A 19,824-nucleotide genomic window follows, 5' to 3' on the forward strand; every position below is an offset into this window, starting at 1 on the left:
TATTGATAAAAGTTTTGTATATTTTTGGCTTCCAGTATTTTTTCTCTAATCAGTGGGAGGGCTCTTTAAGTAAAGGACAATTTATGGCAACCAGTATCACAATTTATTGTGACTAACTGCTGAAACTTGAACAAGACAAAAGATAAAGTGAAAGTGATAATTAGTTAAAAATTGGCCTGATCATAACCATAGTTCCCAAACAGATGCTGGTGGCTTGAATCACTTTTTGGAATAAGAGCATAGAATTTAAAACAAGACTATATAAGGATAGACCATTTACGCCGTGGATAACGAGTAATATTAAATATCTAATTAAATGATGAGACAAAGCTCGCAAAAAATATACTCGACAAAAAACTCTCGTGAATTTGACATATTAGGGGCATTTAAAGAATTATACTAAACACGCAATTAATCGCGAAAAAATTACTTTTTTCAAGCAAATGTCTATAGAACTTGACCCTATTCCGGAAAATCTCAATTTACCCGAGGACTTAAATAATTTTTTTTCGAACACCGTGGGCCCTACTATTGGGATATTGAATTAATCATTAGAAAAACTTAACTTTTATAATTCAAATACATTTAGTCACTTTGAGACGGAATTTAATATAAGTCTTATAACTGAAAATAAAACTGTCGATATTATTAATAAAATAGGGTCAAATGCAATAGATGGTGATGGAATTTCCATTAGAGATCTTAAACTATGTCTTCCTTTTTGTCTTAAGCCATTAGTCAATATTTTAAATTCCTGCATCTTGGAAAACCAATTCCCCGATGATTGGAAAAAAGCGATACTCATTCCCTTACCAAAAATACCTTGTCCAACAGAATATAAAGACATTAGACCAATAAGTATTCTGCCAGCCATTTCAAAAATCTTAGAACGTCACGTATATAAAGAATAGCTAGACTATGTTTATAATTTAAAAATTATTACTGATTGCCAGTCAGGATTTCGTAAATCTTTTAGTCTTATCAGGTTTAAAGAGGATTTAAAGAATTAAATTTTTTTTAGCTCTTATCTTAAAGATCGGTTACATTGTGTCCGAATGGTAAATTTAAATTTTCAAGGTTTTTGTCATTTAAAAAAGGGGTGCCTCAGGGTTCCATATTAGGTCCCTTACTTTTCTCTTTATATGTTGCGGACATGAATCTGTGCATCGAAAATTCTAAGCTGCACCAATTTGATGACGACTCCCAAATTTATAATTCTTTTAAAATATCAGACGTTCAGGTGGCACAGAATAAAATTAACGCCGATCAGATTGCTTTGTTTGCTTAAAACCATAACCTCAAATTAAATGCTTTAAAGTCATGTTTCTTTCCCAAAATAAAAGTCATCTTCTAGATTGCATGGAAAATTTTAAAATTAATATTAATGGAACAGTTATACCAACCGTTGCGGAAAAACGTAATCTAGGGGTTATATTCGATTCAAATATCAGCTTTGCCTCCCACATTAAGAACAAAATTAAAATTGCTTACGGTCGTTTAAAAAACTTATATCAATACAAAAATCAGTTACCATCAAACACCAAATATTTGCTTTGCAATTCGCTTGTACTGTCTTTGGTGGATTATGCAAACATTGTGTATGGCGACTCAGTAACCGTATCTCTGTCAAGGACGGTGCAAAAACTGCAAAATAGTTTTATGCGTTTTTTCTTTAATATATCGTATAGGGACCACATTACTCCTTATATAAATTCACATTTTATATTAAATATGAAAAATAGAAGGAAGTGTCATATGTATAATTTAATTTACAAAATAATTAAATCAGGTCAGCCGCCATATTTAAGAGACTTATTTTTTCGCCATGATTATATACACAATGTAAGAAATCCAAACTTGATTAGAATTCCATTTCATCGAACATCAGGTTTTAAAAAATCATTCCAGTATGTAGGCATTCATATGAACAAGTTACTGGATTACAGTAAAAATAGTTCACCAAAGAAATTTATTGCATATGTTAAAGAAATTCTTCTTAATTCTCAACTTTAACGCAATAAAGGCATTTTAACAAATTCACACCACCAAATTTTTATGAAAAATATAATTTAATTACTTTTATTTAATTGCAACCATATTATTTTTGAGTTCTTACTTTTTAAATCAACACTGGTCTTGTTGATCTTATAGGCATAAAAATAAAATTTTAAATGGTTCATTTTGGAATATCTATTCATTTTTGCATCGTGTTGCCCTGGTTTTCCAGCCTCAGCTCGTGTTTTTTGCCGCCCTTCCTCCTCTCTGTCTATTGCACAAATGGTACCTATATTAATGTAATTGATATAGTAAATTATTACACTATATTCTTTTTTGCTTTTAGCTTTTATTTGTTTTTAGAGTTTAATGACTTATTTTCTAAATAATTATAATTGGGAAAGTCTTTATTCTTCTTTTAGTTGTAATTAGGTGAGTATGTTTTAACGGTCTGAGCAGCACATGCGCGCTAGCTCGTGTATGTGTTATCGGTTGTTTTTATAATCGCAGTTCAGTCCGCATTACCCTTAGCACTGTGTAAATTCTTGTAATAAAAAAATATAATTTTCTATGTACAATGTTTAAGTGGTAATAAAAGTCTTTTGAATTTGAATTTTTGAAGCTGTAAGGGCACTGGATTGTTTTAATAACGTTAAGAAATCCAGCAAGCAATAAAAAGTTTACTAATAAACCTCAGAAGATAAGACTATTCACAACAAATAATGGAAAAGTAAGGACTATAGGACTGGCATTAACTAAATCTTTTTACAAGAATTTTAACAAACTCAGAGAGCACCTGCTTTTAATTCATATTAAGCTACTGCTGGAGGCAGTGGAGACTTCTTGATCAAAATAATTTCTGCTTTAGTACTTCTTTTTGTAACAGTACAAAATTGCAGTAAATTTGTTTTAAAATATTTTTTAGTTTAATATAAAATTTCTTTAAATTTTTTAAGTTTAGGATCCATTTATTGGAAATTTTTTATATACCTTAGCGCGCTTAACCTTCGTTCCCGTTGGTACATTATTAAACAGTATTAAAATCATCCCAAATAGATCCCCTGTGTTGGGCGAGATAAATGGGAAATGAACTAGACCGCAAAGAGTCTCATCAGGGATACCAAGACCTTATTCAGAAGGTATAATATTCATTAATTAAGATTATTAGTAGGTAGCAGCAATGAATAAAGAGGAAATTCTAGAAGCACCCAGAACCCGAAAGTCTTCAGCCAACAAAGAATGTATGGTTGGCTGAAGGGCTGGCTGAATTTATATTCCCTATATATGGAGATTAGTACTAACAGTTAAATGTAGAATATGACGAAGCCGATTAATGCTTGGTTTGAATATATAAGCCTATGAGATAGAGTTTGCTTTTAGTTCATAACGTTTGGAGATAAAGATTACTAAGAATAATAAAAAGATATGCAAACAAACCTTTATACATAATATGTTGGTTGGTAAAACCCACGGAATCTTGACAGTTGACAAAATTATGACAGCCTGTTGAAAAAATTAAGTGAGTGTTTCTGGATTCCCTAAGTTGCATTTATTAAGAATCGTCTCTTAACTTAAGAGGCATAATGTTAGCGTATCTTATTATAATAATCAAAATAAAATACCTTTGTACAATTTTACAAAAAAATATGAGGATATATCATGCTTAAATTAGCAAGCGCGCGTAAAGTTTAAAAATAGGTATATAAACAGAAACACAAGTCTACTGGTTTAAGTAAATTATTGACTTTAGCATTTACATACATACGTCTGTATAAATCCATAAATATTTATGCTTATAATTATAATTATATGAGTAAAGCTAAACACAGACATGCACATTGTTGCGAATGGATATTGACGTCTCCATCTGATTCGCGTATATACTCTGTTCCTTATATACACCCTCTTTATGTCCCTAAAAATCAATACGAGATTCTCCCTTATGTAGCGGGAATCAGAATTTTTAGCCATTATTACAGTGTTTACGTGAGTTAAAAAGTTTGGTTGGGAAAGGCTTTACAGGTTAAAGGAGATTTGTTTACGCTTATATTTTAAATAAACAGGTGAACTCAATAAGGTTTCAGGTAAGTTTCTTTAATACATAAGTGCAATTTTTTAACCTAGTAATTTATGATATGTTTACGAAAGAAAAACTCATAAAATATCTCAAAAAATGATCAGATTAAGAAATAATAATTTATAATGTGGAATTTCCTATATTTTTTTATCCAAATTTCAATAATAGGGCTATTGTTAATTTCGTTAATTTTATTTCAATTTTAAAATATTCATAAATGGATCTGTTTTTAAAATGTATGATAAAAAGATCTTTTTTCGGCGAATGTCGAAAACGACAGAAAATATAAGTCATCTTTAGCTAGGTTATTGATTTTTATTACTCAAAGTACATCCTTAATAAACTTTTTTGTTAGTACTTATTAAAATTAAAAAATGAATGTAAAATTGAGTATCAAAACAAGATAAAAGGGAGTTCGAGAAACAATTTCGAAAAATCAAACAAACTACCAAATAAAATGTTTTAAAGGCATATTGCAATATGTACATTTTTATATAGCAGGATGTATCACCAAGTACTGCATCGACCGATGGTAAGAAACCTGCAAGTGAACAAATCCTAAAATTTGACTATACACTAAAGTCTATAGAGGCAAGTCGAGTGAAATATTTTTATTATGGCGTTACTTTAATAAGTAATAATACCAGAAATAGGTGTCGTATATATTACTACATTTTTGAATTCTATAGAATTCGTTTTAGACATATTGGCGTTTTTATGTTAAAAAGGTCAATAATTATCAATCAATGGTTCCTTGCAGAGGGAAACCAATTTTAATAGACTTTATATAAAATTTCTATAATTATTAATATCGTATGGTCAAATAAGAGACAAATGCAGACAGGATAAAAACAACTACATTAAAAAAATATGCAGGGATATAGAGGAACATCAACTCACCATGACACCAGAGACTTGTATCAAAAAGTAAGGGAAATAACACGCAAATTCAAACCAAAGACTTTCACAATTGAAGACAAGGACGGAAAGATAGTATGGGAAGACGAAAAAGTGATCGAACGATGGAGACAATATTGTGAGGAATTATACACCGAAGAAACCAAAATAGCGATCGAACAACAGAAAGAAAACACACAATTTGAAATGAAGCCCAATATTCTTATGTCTGAAATTAAAGAAGCTATAAAAAACCTAAAGCTAAACAAATCCCCAGGAACAGACGGGGTCTTGCTAAGCTCATAAAAGTACTAGGAGACCCGGGAACCAAAATCCTACATGATATATGTAATAAGATCTGGCAAAGTGGTCAATGGCCTAAAGACTGGACAACGTCTGCATTTATACCTATTCACAAAAAGGGATCCACCAAAAAATGCGAAAATTATCGAACGATATCTCTAATCACATATGCCAGCAAAATCCTGCTTAAAATAATAGATAGACGATTGCAAAACTACTTAGAGAGTCAAATCCCTCCAGAACAAGCAGGCTTCGTTAAGGGAAGAGGGACTAGGGACCAAATATTCAACATCCGCCAATTAATCGAGAAAGCCCGGGAGTTCAACAAGAGCATGGGGGTAATGCTCTTGTGCTTTATAGATTACAAAAAGGCTTTCGACTGTGTTCGATAGAGTAGTCTCTGGAACGTATTGAAAGAAATGGGAGTCCCTCCGCATTTCATATCTCTAATAACCAACCTATATGAAAATAACAATGTCATAGTTAGTCTCGACAATAAAACATCAAACATTTTAAAAGTACATAGAGGCGTCCGGCAATGATGTATCCTATCACCGAGACGCTTCAATGCCTACGGTGAATTCATAATGAGACAAGCCCTGGAAAATTTTGAAGGAGGTGTGTCAATCAATGGTAGAAAGATATGTAATCTGAGATACGCGGACGATACTACCCTAATAACAAGAGATGAAGATGAGATGGTTACACTTATTGATCAGGTCGCTAATGAAAGCCGAGCTCTAGGCCTCGAAATAAATCTAGAAAAGACCAAGTTAATGGTCATTGACAGGAGTAACACCATACAGTTAAGAAATCTGCAAAATAGAATTGAAGTAGTAGATGAATTCATCTACTTAGGGTCCCTAATAAACAGCAAGGGAGGGTGTGAAACAGAAATAAGAAGGCGGATAGCATTAGCGAGGACAGCAATGTCAAACTTATCCAAGATATGGAAAGACAGATCCATAACCAGAAACATGAAAAGAGCCCTGGTAAACACCCTAGTGTTTTCGATATTTTCGTATGGTTCCGAATCCTGGACAATAAAGTCGAGCGACAGGCACCGAATAGATGCTTTTGAAATGTGGTGCTGGCGGAGGATGCTTCGCATACCCTGGACTGCACACCGGACCAATGTGTCCATATTAAACGAATTAGGAATCACCGATCGATTGTCCTTCAGCTGCGGACGCCGCATTCTGGGTTACTTCAGACACATCACCAGGAGAGACCAAGACAATCTAGAAAAACTTATCGTGCAGGGCAAAGTAGAAGGTAAAAGATCAAGAGGAAGATCCCCATCACGGTGGATAGACCAAATTAAAGAAATTACAGGGCAAGCCTTGCAGACAAAAGAGTAGCAGAAGATCGACAACAGTGGAGACAATCGACCCATCAGTGTTCATAGACATGACGTCACAACTCTTCAGGAATGAAGATATGACTAGGAATAAATGGTCAAATAAGAAGAATATCAATGACATTTAAAAAATCTTCTAAAATTATTTTTTTCAAATGGAAACCGCCTATTTTTATTACTTAATCGATTTAAAAAAAAAGACTATTTTTTTAAATTTGTAATTTTTTAAATATGTGAAAGTAATATTTTTCTATCGTAAGAATATTACACGGTTTCTAAATTGTATCAGTTGGGGATGACAGCGTGTATAAAACGATACAAAAATTTCGCTCCTTGTCTATATCATGCTACTAAATCATGCCTTTTAAAATGCCTAAGTTAAAACTCACTTAGACCCGCCATCTTGAAAATATTTTAGCCAACTTGCTCCCGTCAAATTTAGTATACTGGCAAATTTTCAGATTTTTTCACCTACAGTTTTCCTATCATCGATCGATGCAGTACCTGGACTCAGCCTGTATATTTAATAAATAGGCGATTAGGTTAACGAATGAGGTAGTTTTGACTCAAAAGTTTTATTGCAATATTTTTTCTAATCTTGAAAATATTTTCATGAAATAAGTAATAATTAAAAATAAGTTTTTTTTTAACTTTACCACTCTTTAGTGTAAAATCTAAGATGTTTAGAATAAGTGATCGTATTAGATGAAAAGCAGGAATGTCCAGGAGGCAAAGATTCAAGTTATAACAGTTTTTTGTTGAAAAACGTCATAACTTGATTTTTTGAAGAGGTAATAAAAGTATTCGTGTTTCAGAAGCATCTTATATCATCGCAAAACTAGTAAACAATTAAAAATAAACTAAAAAGTATGAGATGGTCCTGATCTACGATCACCATTAATAGCTTCTCTTATCTTCCGATGATGATATGATGTTTCATCATTTGGAAGGCTGGCACTAAGTTTGTCTTCAGGTTCCTAAGAGGGAGTTGCTTAAGCGACAGTTTTTTTAATTTAGTTTTGAGCGGATTTTTCGACTTGTAGAAGGCTGGTATAAAGTTGTTTTATTCATTACGCTGGCATAATTTCAATCATTTTCAAGGACAGACGTCTTTGTATTTTTTTATATCTATAGGAATCAATTTGAAATAAGATTGTGACGGCGATTTAAATTCAAACCCTATGGTGCTTGATTTGATTTTACGTACAATTTTATTGCACTGCTCTGTAGGGAGGGTGGGTGATTCTAACATTACTACATTGTAGGAATTATAATAAGATACAATTATGTCTTCATGTCCCTAGTCATTTTAAATTCCTTAATTTCTTGAACTGGGAATGGACAATTTTTTGCATATTTGTACAGAAAAACTCAGTCCACTCCTTAACATAATCTACTGAAACTACAGTAAATGGCATTGGTTTTACCCTAGATGTCAAAATAGTTTGTTTCCAATCACTGGGAGATTCCATTCTCAAATTTGTATTTACCAGTCTCACATTCTTGTTGCATTGTAACTATGAATGCCCCAAATCAGATATGTCAACTGTATTGAGTTGAAACTATGCAATATTTTTACTTCCATGGGCAAAAAATTCATACATAAATCAAAAAGAAAAGGACACACTTTCTTTCTTCAGATCCTTTTCTTGCAATGTATTCAGGATACGTGTAAAAATATGATTGAGCATTAGAAAGAACATGGATGGATATTAAAGGCGAACATGGAGAGTTGACGTTTGTAATATACACCATTGATAAATACATTCGGAACGGAAATATTTTTTTGATAGTCCAATAATATGGCTTTAAATTCTATATATCTTCGAGCTTTACTGCGGGCACCAGATTATGTAATAAATAGGTAATAAATAGTTACTGGGTAAATAGTTAATGGGTAATAAATAGTTTGCGCTTTCCCCTGTTGTTAAAGTTCTTTTTCGGCATTGAGCTTAATGACGTCTGCGCCACTTGTAAGGCAATTCTGAACAGCTTTAACTTTAACTGAAAGCTGATCGCACTGACTCCAAGTATCGGATCAAGGATATCCAAATCCAATATTAAGATAATTCCGAAATATATTCCTATTGTACTGATAACATGTTTTTTGATTTGGCTAAAGATCTCTAAACATTATGTACATCTTTTGAATGTTAAGCTCCTCCGAAGAATATGACCTCTTTTTATTATCCTTTAAGTTGTAGTGGCTTTGCCTCGTCTTGAACAAAACAATGTGAGACTTAATACGTTCTAAAGGATTACTTGTAATTTTTTTTAAATTTTTTCTCAGCGTTTTTCTTTCGCAGCAATACTAAACTTTTTTAAAGAACTCTGTAAGTATTGGAACTAAGTTTTGGAAATTCCATGTACTGCCTTGAAAAATAGTGCACATACTTTTTCCTCCTTAAATGTGTTTTTTGTTCTAATTCTTACCCTGTTCTTATAGCTACTATCATGATACTTCGCTAAGTATTATGGTGCCCTTGACCTTCTACGTTGTATTGTAGTTACAGAGATAAGCGAACACAAACAGGAATTTTGGTCATTTGATTTTAAAGCATTGAAATAATCAAGAACAGCTTGTCTGTCACTGGGATACACTTTAGCCTTTTACATTCACAAAACTTTCTAAATTCGTGGGATTGTAAACGTATCTTTTTAGCAACTTTTTATATTCTGGTTAGTTTTTTACTTTTATTATTATTGTTCATCACTTTTCTAAACAAAAACTCACAACGAGACCACAGTCATACGTCTTTTAACGTTCCACGTGCACTACTGAGATACAGGAAAATTACTGCAATATTATAATTGTATTGAAATATGGACATTCCTGGTTTTCTCCGGATACCCTTTATAGATTTATATGAACTGTTTTGCTTCATTTTATCTTAGGAATATATCTCTGAACTTTGTCACAATATTCAAAAAATACCCTGTAGCCTAATTGCCTTTTTTTAAATTTCTATTTCGAATTTGTTTTATGCTTTGATCTTGACATATTTTTTTAAATTTTTAAATTTTTGGTAAGTATGTTAGTTATATGTACAATAACGTATCTTGTTGTCTATATTTAATATAATTTTATAAAGAAAGAAAGAAAGAAAGAAAATGTGCTATATTACGTAAGAATAATCTTGTGTACAAGCATCCTACAAGCTAAAAAAACAAAACTAAAATACAATTTCAAAAATTGACAAAACAATGAACAAATTTAAACACAAGAAGACAAAACTTTTTGAACATACTTGAATTAAAGATAACTAAATAAAACAATCAATTACTAAATAAAGGAAAACTTGTTGACAAAACTAGAGAAGAAAAAAGAAAAAAAAATGAACTTTCCAACATGTCCAAGGTTAAAACCTATCATTAAAAAAGTCATCCATATGCCTTAGCCAATAAAAGCGACTTTAATTCTGTTTTAAATTTCATTAACATCCGATATATGTCTAACACATAGAGGAACATGATTGTCATTTTTTTTACTTATGTAAATTAATGAGTTTTTGGTAAGGGAAGACGTAGGAATAGGTAGGGGAACATCATTTACACGACGAGTCAAATAGCCAGTGTCAGAGCGTAGTTGGGGAACTTTGTGAATAAGAGCAGCTGTTTCTAAGATAAAGAGTGAAAAAAGAGCTAGGATTTTTTCAGAAATGAAGAGGGGTTTGCAAGAATCTCTTAACTTAGCAGAACACAGGTATCTAACTGCTTTTTTTTAAATAACAAAGACAATGTTAAGTAGCCCCTTATTGGTTAAACCCCAAAAAGGCAAGCCATACCGAATATGAGATTCAATAAGTGAAAAGTACACTGAACGTGCAACCACCCCTCCCAGCTCTTGTTTTGCCATTCTTACTGCAAAACATCCAGAAGATAATTTCCCAGCTAAATGTAAAATATGATCTTCAAACCGAAGGCGACCATCAATGATAATTCCTAGGAACTTGCAGCACTCTTTATTCTGCAAGAGGGAATTTTCGTCAAACATCAGACCCTGAACATCGCACTTAAACCCCATAATAGACGTCTTTCTTACATTAAACACGAGCCTGTTGGAAGCACACCACCCTGATAAGATCCGAAGGTCTTCAAGGATACAAGTCTTAATATAATCAGAATTTTTATGGCTCCATAGTATGGTGGTATCATCAGCAAACTGAACCACCTTGCCCTGCAGTTTCAATGAACTCGAGTCATCCACATACAGTAAAAATAACAGTGGTCCCAACACTGAACCCTGGGGAACGCCGCATTTTAGGGATCTAGAAGCAGACAAACGCCCAGACACTGTAACCTTCTGAGTACGATTTGATAGATAGGACTCAAGCCATCGCAACGCTACGCCCCTAAAACCATATTTATCGAGCATAGATAACAGTATTCTATGATCCACACAGTCAAGTGCTTTGGATAGATCACAAAACACTGCCGCCGATGACTCTCCAGAATTCAAGGACACATAGACGCTCTCCAAAAAGCTAAAAACAGCATCATGAGGCCCTTTACCGGCTTGAAATCAAACTAATTTGCAGACAAAATGCCATTATGATGTAAAAAGGACAAAATTCTGCTTTTTGCAAGTTTTTCAACTATCTTAGACAGGGTAGACAAAATAGAAATGGGACGGAAGTTACAAGGCTGATCCAAATCTCCACCCTTATGAAGAGGGATAACCACTGCCTCTTTTGAACATGAAGGAAAAATGCCAATATGTAAAGAATTGTTTATGGCAGAAACTAAAGCATTTAAGGCTAAATCAGGCAAAAAGAGTAACAACCTCGAAGATATCCCATCAGCTCCAGATGAATTATGGTTTTTTAGGCGTTTGATTTCATTTTACTTCGGTAAGATCGACAGGATGAAAGAAAAATGAATGCTCAACAGACACTTGTTGAAGATAGTGTAAGGGATCAATGTTACGAATGCCCTTGAGCAAGATATTAGGTATTTCACAATAATAGTCGTTTAAAATGTCAGGTCTTAACTCCGATTGAGATACTTTTCTATAGCAATGTCTAAAATCATTAATAATCGACCAACACTCTCTTTGCCTATTTGATGACATATTTAAGCGATCCCTATAATAATTTGATTTTGCTGCTTTAATTGTCTTTCTGTACAGACTACGGTATTTCTGATGATATACAAGGATATTTTCATTTGTGGTATATTTGCACAATTTAGTCAAAAAACGTAGGTTTTTAGCTGAAATTCTATGGCCTCTTGTAACCCATGGTTTTCGTTTCTTAGTTTTAAGCCTCATTTTAGAAAAGCACTGATTGATCTTATCACACAGAACTTGAAAAAATAAAGTAAGTGGGTCAGAAGCCGTTTCAAGTGCATTCCAATTTACCGAAGCTGTAGCAGCAGAAAAAGTATTGAAATTTCTCCTGCTGGAAATTCTTCCCATATAATGAGATGAAGATGATACGAGCTTCATGGTCGGAAATACCAGATGGGAGTACTGTGCATAAAACGTCATCAAAATTTGTACAGAAATAGTCAATTGTAGTTGCAGATGAAGAGGTTATTCGTGTGGGAGATAGAAAGTGCATTTTCAAGTTGTAAGAATTTAAAATACTTAAAAGAGAAGTACGTGGCAAGGTTTCATCAGTGTAGTTGATATTAAAGTCACCAGCCAATATAACCTTAAAGTGTAGGGACAACTGGGATAAAAAAAAATCAAGTTTGCCTAGAAACATAGCAATATCTCCTGTAGGTGGCCTATAAACACAAAGAATATATAAATTAAAACGCTTACAAAAAGAAAGAGAGAATTCAAAAAGATTCTCTAACAGAAGATTATCATACTTATCAATATTACAAAAAATCGTTTCAATTGTTTGCCTAGCCAAGATCATGGTTCCTCCATGTATAGATTGTTGACGACAAAAATTTGATATAGGAACATAAGCAGATATTAAAAAACATTCACTAGGCCTCAACTAGAGCTCAGTCAGAAGTACAATATCAGGAAAATTACATGTGTCCAGCAAAAGATGAAGCTCATCCATCTTGTTTCTTAGGGATTGTATATTAAGAATAAAGATACTTAAGCTTTTCAAAGAGCTAATTTCAATCTTACTAGTAGAATATGAACATGAATGAGATTCAACCTTCGCGGACATGTCTATAAAAGAAAAGAATTCAATTCACGATCAGTAATCAGTTCAGACTCATTAATTTGATGATTCAAAGTCAATTTATTCGATGAAATATTAATTTTAAAATATTTGAAAATATGTGCATATAATAATGATGCCAAGTCTGAACCAAAGTTACTGGCGTGATTAGACTCTAAAATCCCATACAGATTAATATTATTTGCATGAAATGTACGATAAAAGGCCTTATTACTATTATAGATAACATTATGGTTTAAATAAGTATAAGGGCTTGTCATCACTAAAATGTTTGTATCAACATGATTTTGAATTCAATTTTTTAAAACATCAGATGAAGAGCACATTCCATTTAACTAATTACTATTAAAAATTTCTTCTTTCGTAAAGTCCTTAACTAAATTTGATGCTGTCCTAATCACTTCACTGCTTGAACTGCCTACATAAACATACTAACATAAAACTAAAGAACTATAAAACATACTAATTATTTTATAATTTAAATAAGAACCAATTATATCCATTATAATGCCCTGAGGATGATCTAATATAGGCCAAAACGTCAGCTATAATAAAATGTAATACCTGAGATTTTTGGGTCGCAAAAAACAGCAGTTTGTAATAAAAATATTGTATGTACATGCAGAATGATATTCGGAGATTTTCTACCAGAATTTATGACAAGAAAGTTTCAGCGCAAAAATAATGTTTTCTATTACATAACTTCAAATTTTTGCTATAAGATGCACAAATAAATATAATGGTTTAAAGAAAAATTTAGAGTACTTTCCAATTATAAATGCTGAAATATTAATATTTGAAGTAGATATATTAATAAGTTCTACAGCAATCATGCAGTAAAATTAAAACAAATAATAGTTCATAAGTGGAAATAAAAGTAGTAAAATTTAAACAGTCGGCAATTGTAGAAAATAAAGAACACTTTAAAGAACTTTAGAAGAAACAGACATTTCTCTTAAATATTCATCATCAAAAGTTTTTATCTTATTTTTGTTTTCAAAAATGATTTAAATAAACTTGAAAACTAAAACCAATATAAGATAAAATTCCTAAACTGAAGCGTGTGTTTATTGACAAACGTTTTTGAAAGCCCATGTATGTTTCACACGATGGAAGAATGTTTTCTTCTGAATAAGGAAAAAAATCATCGACTTATCTCAATAGTGAGTAGCCGCCAACTGCAGATATATTTAAGTATAACTTATTAAAGGCAGTAATATTAAGAGTGGTCGCGGCACTCATATGATTGGTGAATTTAAATAAAATTTTGTTTATTTTTCCTTAATGTTATTAATGTCATTGTCAGGTCAAGGTAAGCAAATTATTTCATTAATAAGTTCGTTCTTAATAATTAATAATTAACTTAATAATTAATAATAATTTTAATTAAAAAATTACTATTTTGAACGTTTGCAGTCTATTATTGTAATAAAACACTCCCGGTAGTTTGTTGTGGGCTTATTTGAAAGTAAAAAAGTTTTCCAAAAATATTTTCAAAAATCATAAAAGTCTCAAAACCCCTTTTTTGCTACATATATATTAGTCAAAACCTATAATTGTAATATTTTATCATCTCATGTCATACCATAACATAAGATTATATTTACATTTAAATACCTTATATCTATCTATATTACTTCATCAATTTTATTTTTATCATTTGCGTGGTGACAGCTACGTAAGTTAGTCTGTGTTTATATAAAATTCTCTTGATTTTAACGTCGTTCAAACATTTTTTTACAACTATGCTTCAGTTTGTTTTAAACCCTGAATCAGTCAGTAATAGAAAATCTCGCACATTTTTTATCTTAGCATAAAATTAACATTTTTATAGAAGGTTTTAATTTTTATTAGTATCAGGTAAATATATGATTTTATAATAACCTAGATAAATATAAAGGCTGAATAACCCATCACCATAAATACAAAATACCGGTTTGAGCTTATCAAATCAAGATGCATATTGGCTTGAGGCTTGACTAGACATTTTTAAACCTTCAATAAATAGCATATATAATCTTTGCCGTAATATTTTTGTAATATCAATTTAATAATAAAATTTAAATATTCGTAAGTTACGGTTTGTAGTAATATTGGGACAAAATTGAGATCCTTGTTACAAGATGGGTTTTAATTTTTCTTCTAAATGTTTTTAGGAAAAGACTATAAAAGACATAATTTATGTTGTATTTTATACAAGAAGAAACATAAAATAGATAATAAACAAAACTTTTGATTTTTTTTACAAAAAGATATAAAATAAATGTATTTATAAAAGTAATTTTTGTTCTAGGTTTTAGAGACAGATATTTTATGGCATATTTTATCTCTTCCGGGCATTGAAACAAATTTATTACGTTCTGATAATTTTTCTTTTAATTTTTAATATCTTCGTAGAGTTAGAAATAATATTTCAAAGCTTTTAGGTCTTTGCTGAATTTGTTTTATTTTATTCCAGACATTATGCATAATTATCTTATATTTTCAAGGAGTTGCAAATATGTTTTACCTTTTCTAGGCAATTTCTAGAACTGCCTCTAGAAAGGTACATAGCTATTAATTATTGCTATTAGCAAGTAATTGAATCTTAAATTACTATGATTCGGTTTTTTATTTATTTGCCCAACAGAAAAATCCAGTTACAGAGCAAAAAAGAATTCAACTTGACCATTGAATAAAAGATTGCAAATTAGAAAATCAACAAGTATAAACTATTTCATACAAGATATTTGGAGAGATAAGCATCCTTCTAAATTATGATTGACTAAACTGTTATAGTAAAACACCATTATTAAATCCCCTTTTTAAATAGACACAACACTTTTTAAGATAAAAACAATTTAGATTCAGAACTAGGTTTTATGAGACTCAAAACTTAGTTTACCATCGAAGGTAAGTCAGCTATACTTGCCGTACGATCAATAATTCAAGACTAATAATTACAATTTAGCATTATGTGTTTTCATATGTATATACCATGCGTTTACATTTAGAGGTCTTGAGTTCTGGTTTATTATTGTCATACCAACTGTGCAGAAGAAAAATTGTATTTTGTAGAACGGCATAATCATCCATGGTACCAATCCTGACATAAAGGTTTAAGTCGTCAGCAAATAGTAAGTTTGATCATTAATAAAAAGCAAAAATAGTAGTGGTACTAGGTTCGTTCCTTGGAGGACAGCATATGACGCCATGTATAATTCTGACTTAATATCACTGTAGGATACAAATCGATCCTTGATGTAAGATAAGATTTAAAAAGACATTAAGTTTTAACAGGAAGCACGAAAAAATATTTTAACTATTATAAGACATTAAAGAAAGCAAAGTAAAAATCTTACTTTCTCAAAAAATATACAGATTAACAATTTCAAATGGCTCATAATTTTGAAACCGTAAAAGATTTAAAAAATGCTTACAACTTTTTATAGTAACAAGGGTGAATCAAAGCAAATTTTTTAAGAGTTTTTAAGAATTTTTTCTTCCTAGCCTCCAGACGCACCTGCTTAAAAAAGTTAGTCGAGTAATGCCTTGTATAGAAGCCAAATGATCACAATATTTGTGATTTTCTTTACCTTTAATACATGGTATTTTATAAATTAAGATACCTTATAAGATAATTTTGACAGCCGTCTCTACACATCGTGCCTCGGAAAATATGGAAAACCTGTGGGATTCAAGTAAAAAATAAAAAATTAATATGGTACTTTTTTATAAAAAAAAAATCTATAGTCCCTCCCTACGAAGATATGGCCCGTTAAAGACGCTTTTCTCGTTTTTTTTTTAATAACTTTTAAAGTCCTTAGTATAATTTTACGTGATCAAGAATACTAAAGACCACTTAAAAGGGAGTCCTTAAAACACATTTACGTTGTTTATTTTACCAGAGGCGGACTAGGTTGTACATTATAAGATTTTGAAACAATAAATATGGATAGCTTGAACCTTAAATTAAATAAAAGGCACTTTTGTTTATTATCGATAAAATTAACCGTGTTCGAGAAAAAAAATTTGAGGAAACATTGTTTAATTTTAATTAAAAAGCACCATGATATGTATTTTTTTTTGCGATGCGACAGTTATTGAAACAACAGAGAAATTCCATTTTAAGTTGTTTTGTAAACGAAAATGTTTTTGCATCTTTTTATCGGCATTTTTGTTTTTCTAAACGCCCATTCTTGTAAAAGTTTCTGTGGTACATAATAAACAAATACCTATCTTTTAAAACTAGCCATCTTTCACGTTGTTGATCGTTCATTTCGATAATAATTAACTGATTTTTGCATTTCTTGGTGAATTTAATTTGAATTAAGCCGAAATATGCAAATCACATTTAGTATGCAGATATGCATCTTATATATGGTATTGCGTCTTGCAATGGATTGGAAGCAAAAAAGTTGTATAAAGAAAGATGTACTAATCGCACTATTTTAAATAAAAGACATTTCAATGAATTGACCAACGTCTAAGGTAAACTGATACCCGATTCCACTTATTAAGGTGATATAATTGACTTTTTATTTATTTATTTATTTTAATTTTAGCAAATTTTGAGAAAGAAAGTACTGATGCTATTCAGAGAAGCATAGTACGTATGGTACGATTGGTGAAAAATATTTTAGATACTGTGGTTGATACTCCTTCAACGAGCACTCGAAAAATAGCCGATCAGCTTAATACACCAAAAATAATAATACATAAATTACTTCAAGAACGGCTGTTATACCCATATCATCTACAAAAAGTGCATCAACTAACTCCTGAAGATTTTCTCGTAGAATACAGTTCGTGAACTCGGTATTAGATCAGCAGCGAACTAATCCAAACTTCATTCGCATTATTATTTTTACCGATAAAGCAGGCTTTACCAAAAATGGTATTGTGAATTTACATAACTCGCATGTATGGACTGATGAAAATCCTCATGCCGCTGTTATTTCTTATCATCAACATTAGTTCCAAAAACATGTATTTTATGCGTAATGGAGCTCCACCTCATGTCAGCGTTGCTGTAAGGAACCACCTGAATAACGTTTTTCCAAACCGTTGCATAGGTAGAAGATGATACATTGCCTGGCCTCCTTGGTCTTCTGATCTAACGCCATTGGATTTTGACCTATGAGATTACCTCAAAACCTTAATGTATTCAACTCTTGTCGATGCTCAGGAGGAACTTTTATAGAGAATCAGGATTCATTGTGAGGCGATAACGAACAATCCAGGGTTGTTGTGGCGAGTACAGCAATCCACGATTCGTCGTACCCGCGAGTGTATCAGACGTCACGGAGCCTATATTCAGCGGCGTCTTTAAGAGGCCATATCTTCGTAGGGAGGGCCTATAGGAATTTTTTTTATAGGAAAGTTCAATATTATTTTTTCATTTTCTATCTGAATTCGCGAGATTTCTCACATTTTCTGGTACACCCTGTATGGTTTCAACACCCAATCGTTTTTTAACTAAGTTTTCTCTGGCCTTTATGTAAAAATTGACATTTAAAAATACTTTTATTTTTTTTATTTTTTAAGTTAAAAATCCTACTTTTTGATTTTGAAGACCATTACGCCATGGCGGTAGGCATCTTCATATCTTGTTATGAAAATGTAAATACATTAATTATTATTCTTATAAGTTTTGTACTGATTTGTTCGTATTTTATAATTTAATTGAAATTGAAATTGATGACTTGTTTGAGAGTCCCATTTGATATTTAGGTAATATTAATTTAAATCCATTTAGTTTAAATTTTCTAGAGTCTGTATATTTGCTTGTCTTATCTGTCAGTATTTTCTTGAAATTATTAGTCTCTATCGTTACAAACAATATAAAAAATACTAACATTTCTAAATTGTTCCATGGGTCTTAGGGAGTTTATGTATCTTATCTTAAAAGGGATCGTGTTTTATGACCTTTTATTGAGTTTTGTTGTTCGGTCAGTCTTTACCTTAGAAAAAAATTAAACGACAGTCACCGCGAGTTAGATTAGAAATCAGGTAAAACGTTGTCAATAAACACGTTAGTTTCGTTTATTTCGAAATTTTACCCCATTTTAGTGGAGTAGTCAGGCCAAGATAGATACCGAGATTTTAATGGAGCTGTTATTGAAGAAGTTTAAGAAGCAAAATAATAGGTACGACAGTAAATAGAGAAAAAAATAAATAGATGCAGATAAGAAAGAGGAACACAATTAAATTCATTCTGAAGAAAAAAAATGAAGACCTGATTAGGACCATGAAAGATCTATTGAAAGAAAGTGAAGATCGAGGCCGAAAAGAAGAACACCTTATAAAGACCATAAAAGAACACCTACTGAATTTTTAAAGATAATCTTAAAAAAGAGCAGGACAAACTATAGACAGAAAATAAGAAGAACATGATTTACAACTTTAGTGGAGTTGAAGGAGAATTAGGGCAAGCATAAAAAATATCCAAGAACTAGAGATGAGAGTACAGCGGGCCTTTCTTTATCGCGATCCTAGAATGCAAACAATGATGAAAGTAAAGCCATCAAAATTCGATGGCAAAGCATAGAGTACCTACTTGAATCAGTTCGATAACGAAGAAAGGGCAATTAAACTTAAGCTATCAGCTCAATTATGACGTACTGGTGCGTACCATAGAGATGAAATACGGTGAAGACCATCTACAACAGGTGTACCAGGTCCAATTGAAATCTAGGAGACAAGAATCCGAGGTCTCCAACATTTGAAGCCGATGTTGCTCAATTAGTAAATCTAGCTTATCCTTCAGCCCCAACAGTTTCGGGAACAAATTTCTATAAATTGTTTTATTGACGGGTTCGAGATCCAGATACTACCTATGCTCTAAAAATGGCTTACCATAAAAGTATTTCGGAACCTTGGGCCAAGGACTAGAGTATGAGGCAGCTTTTCAAACAACTAGAAGGTAGACACGGTTTGATCCATTTTTAGCTAGAAAATCTAAGTGACGATTCCGCTGTTGGAATTATAATGTAAAGAGACACCTTAAACGACAATGCTCCAAGCCTTTAACAGACTGGGTGCTACCAAGCCGCACGTATGAA

General features: G+C 31.8%; 1 protein-coding gene across 6 annotated transcripts in view; it reads left to right on the plus strand.

The window, feature by feature from the left end:
* The first annotated feature begins 3,829 nt into the window (after positions 1-3,829).
* The window catches only part of LOC126745059 (uncharacterized), a 50,887-nt gene continuing 34,892 nt past the window's right edge, over positions 3,830-19,824 (plus strand). For 2 of the 6 annotated variants that reach the window (XM_050452746.1, XM_050452793.1), the window contains exon 1: positions 3,830-4,079. The gene's annotated coding sequence lies outside the window, so the exon portion shown is untranslated. Of the gene's footprint in view, positions 4,080-13,960; positions 14,094-14,513; positions 14,642-19,824 lie in introns of those variants that run through there. The other 4 variants (XM_050452776.1, XM_050452760.1, XM_050452802.1 and 1 more) reach the window with 4 other exon arrangements.

This window comes from Anthonomus grandis, chromosome 1 (genome assembly GCF_022605725.1).
Source record: "Anthonomus grandis grandis chromosome 1, icAntGran1.3, whole genome shotgun sequence".
NCBI classification, from domain to species: Eukaryota; Metazoa; Arthropoda; class Insecta; order Coleoptera; family Curculionidae; genus Anthonomus; species Anthonomus grandis.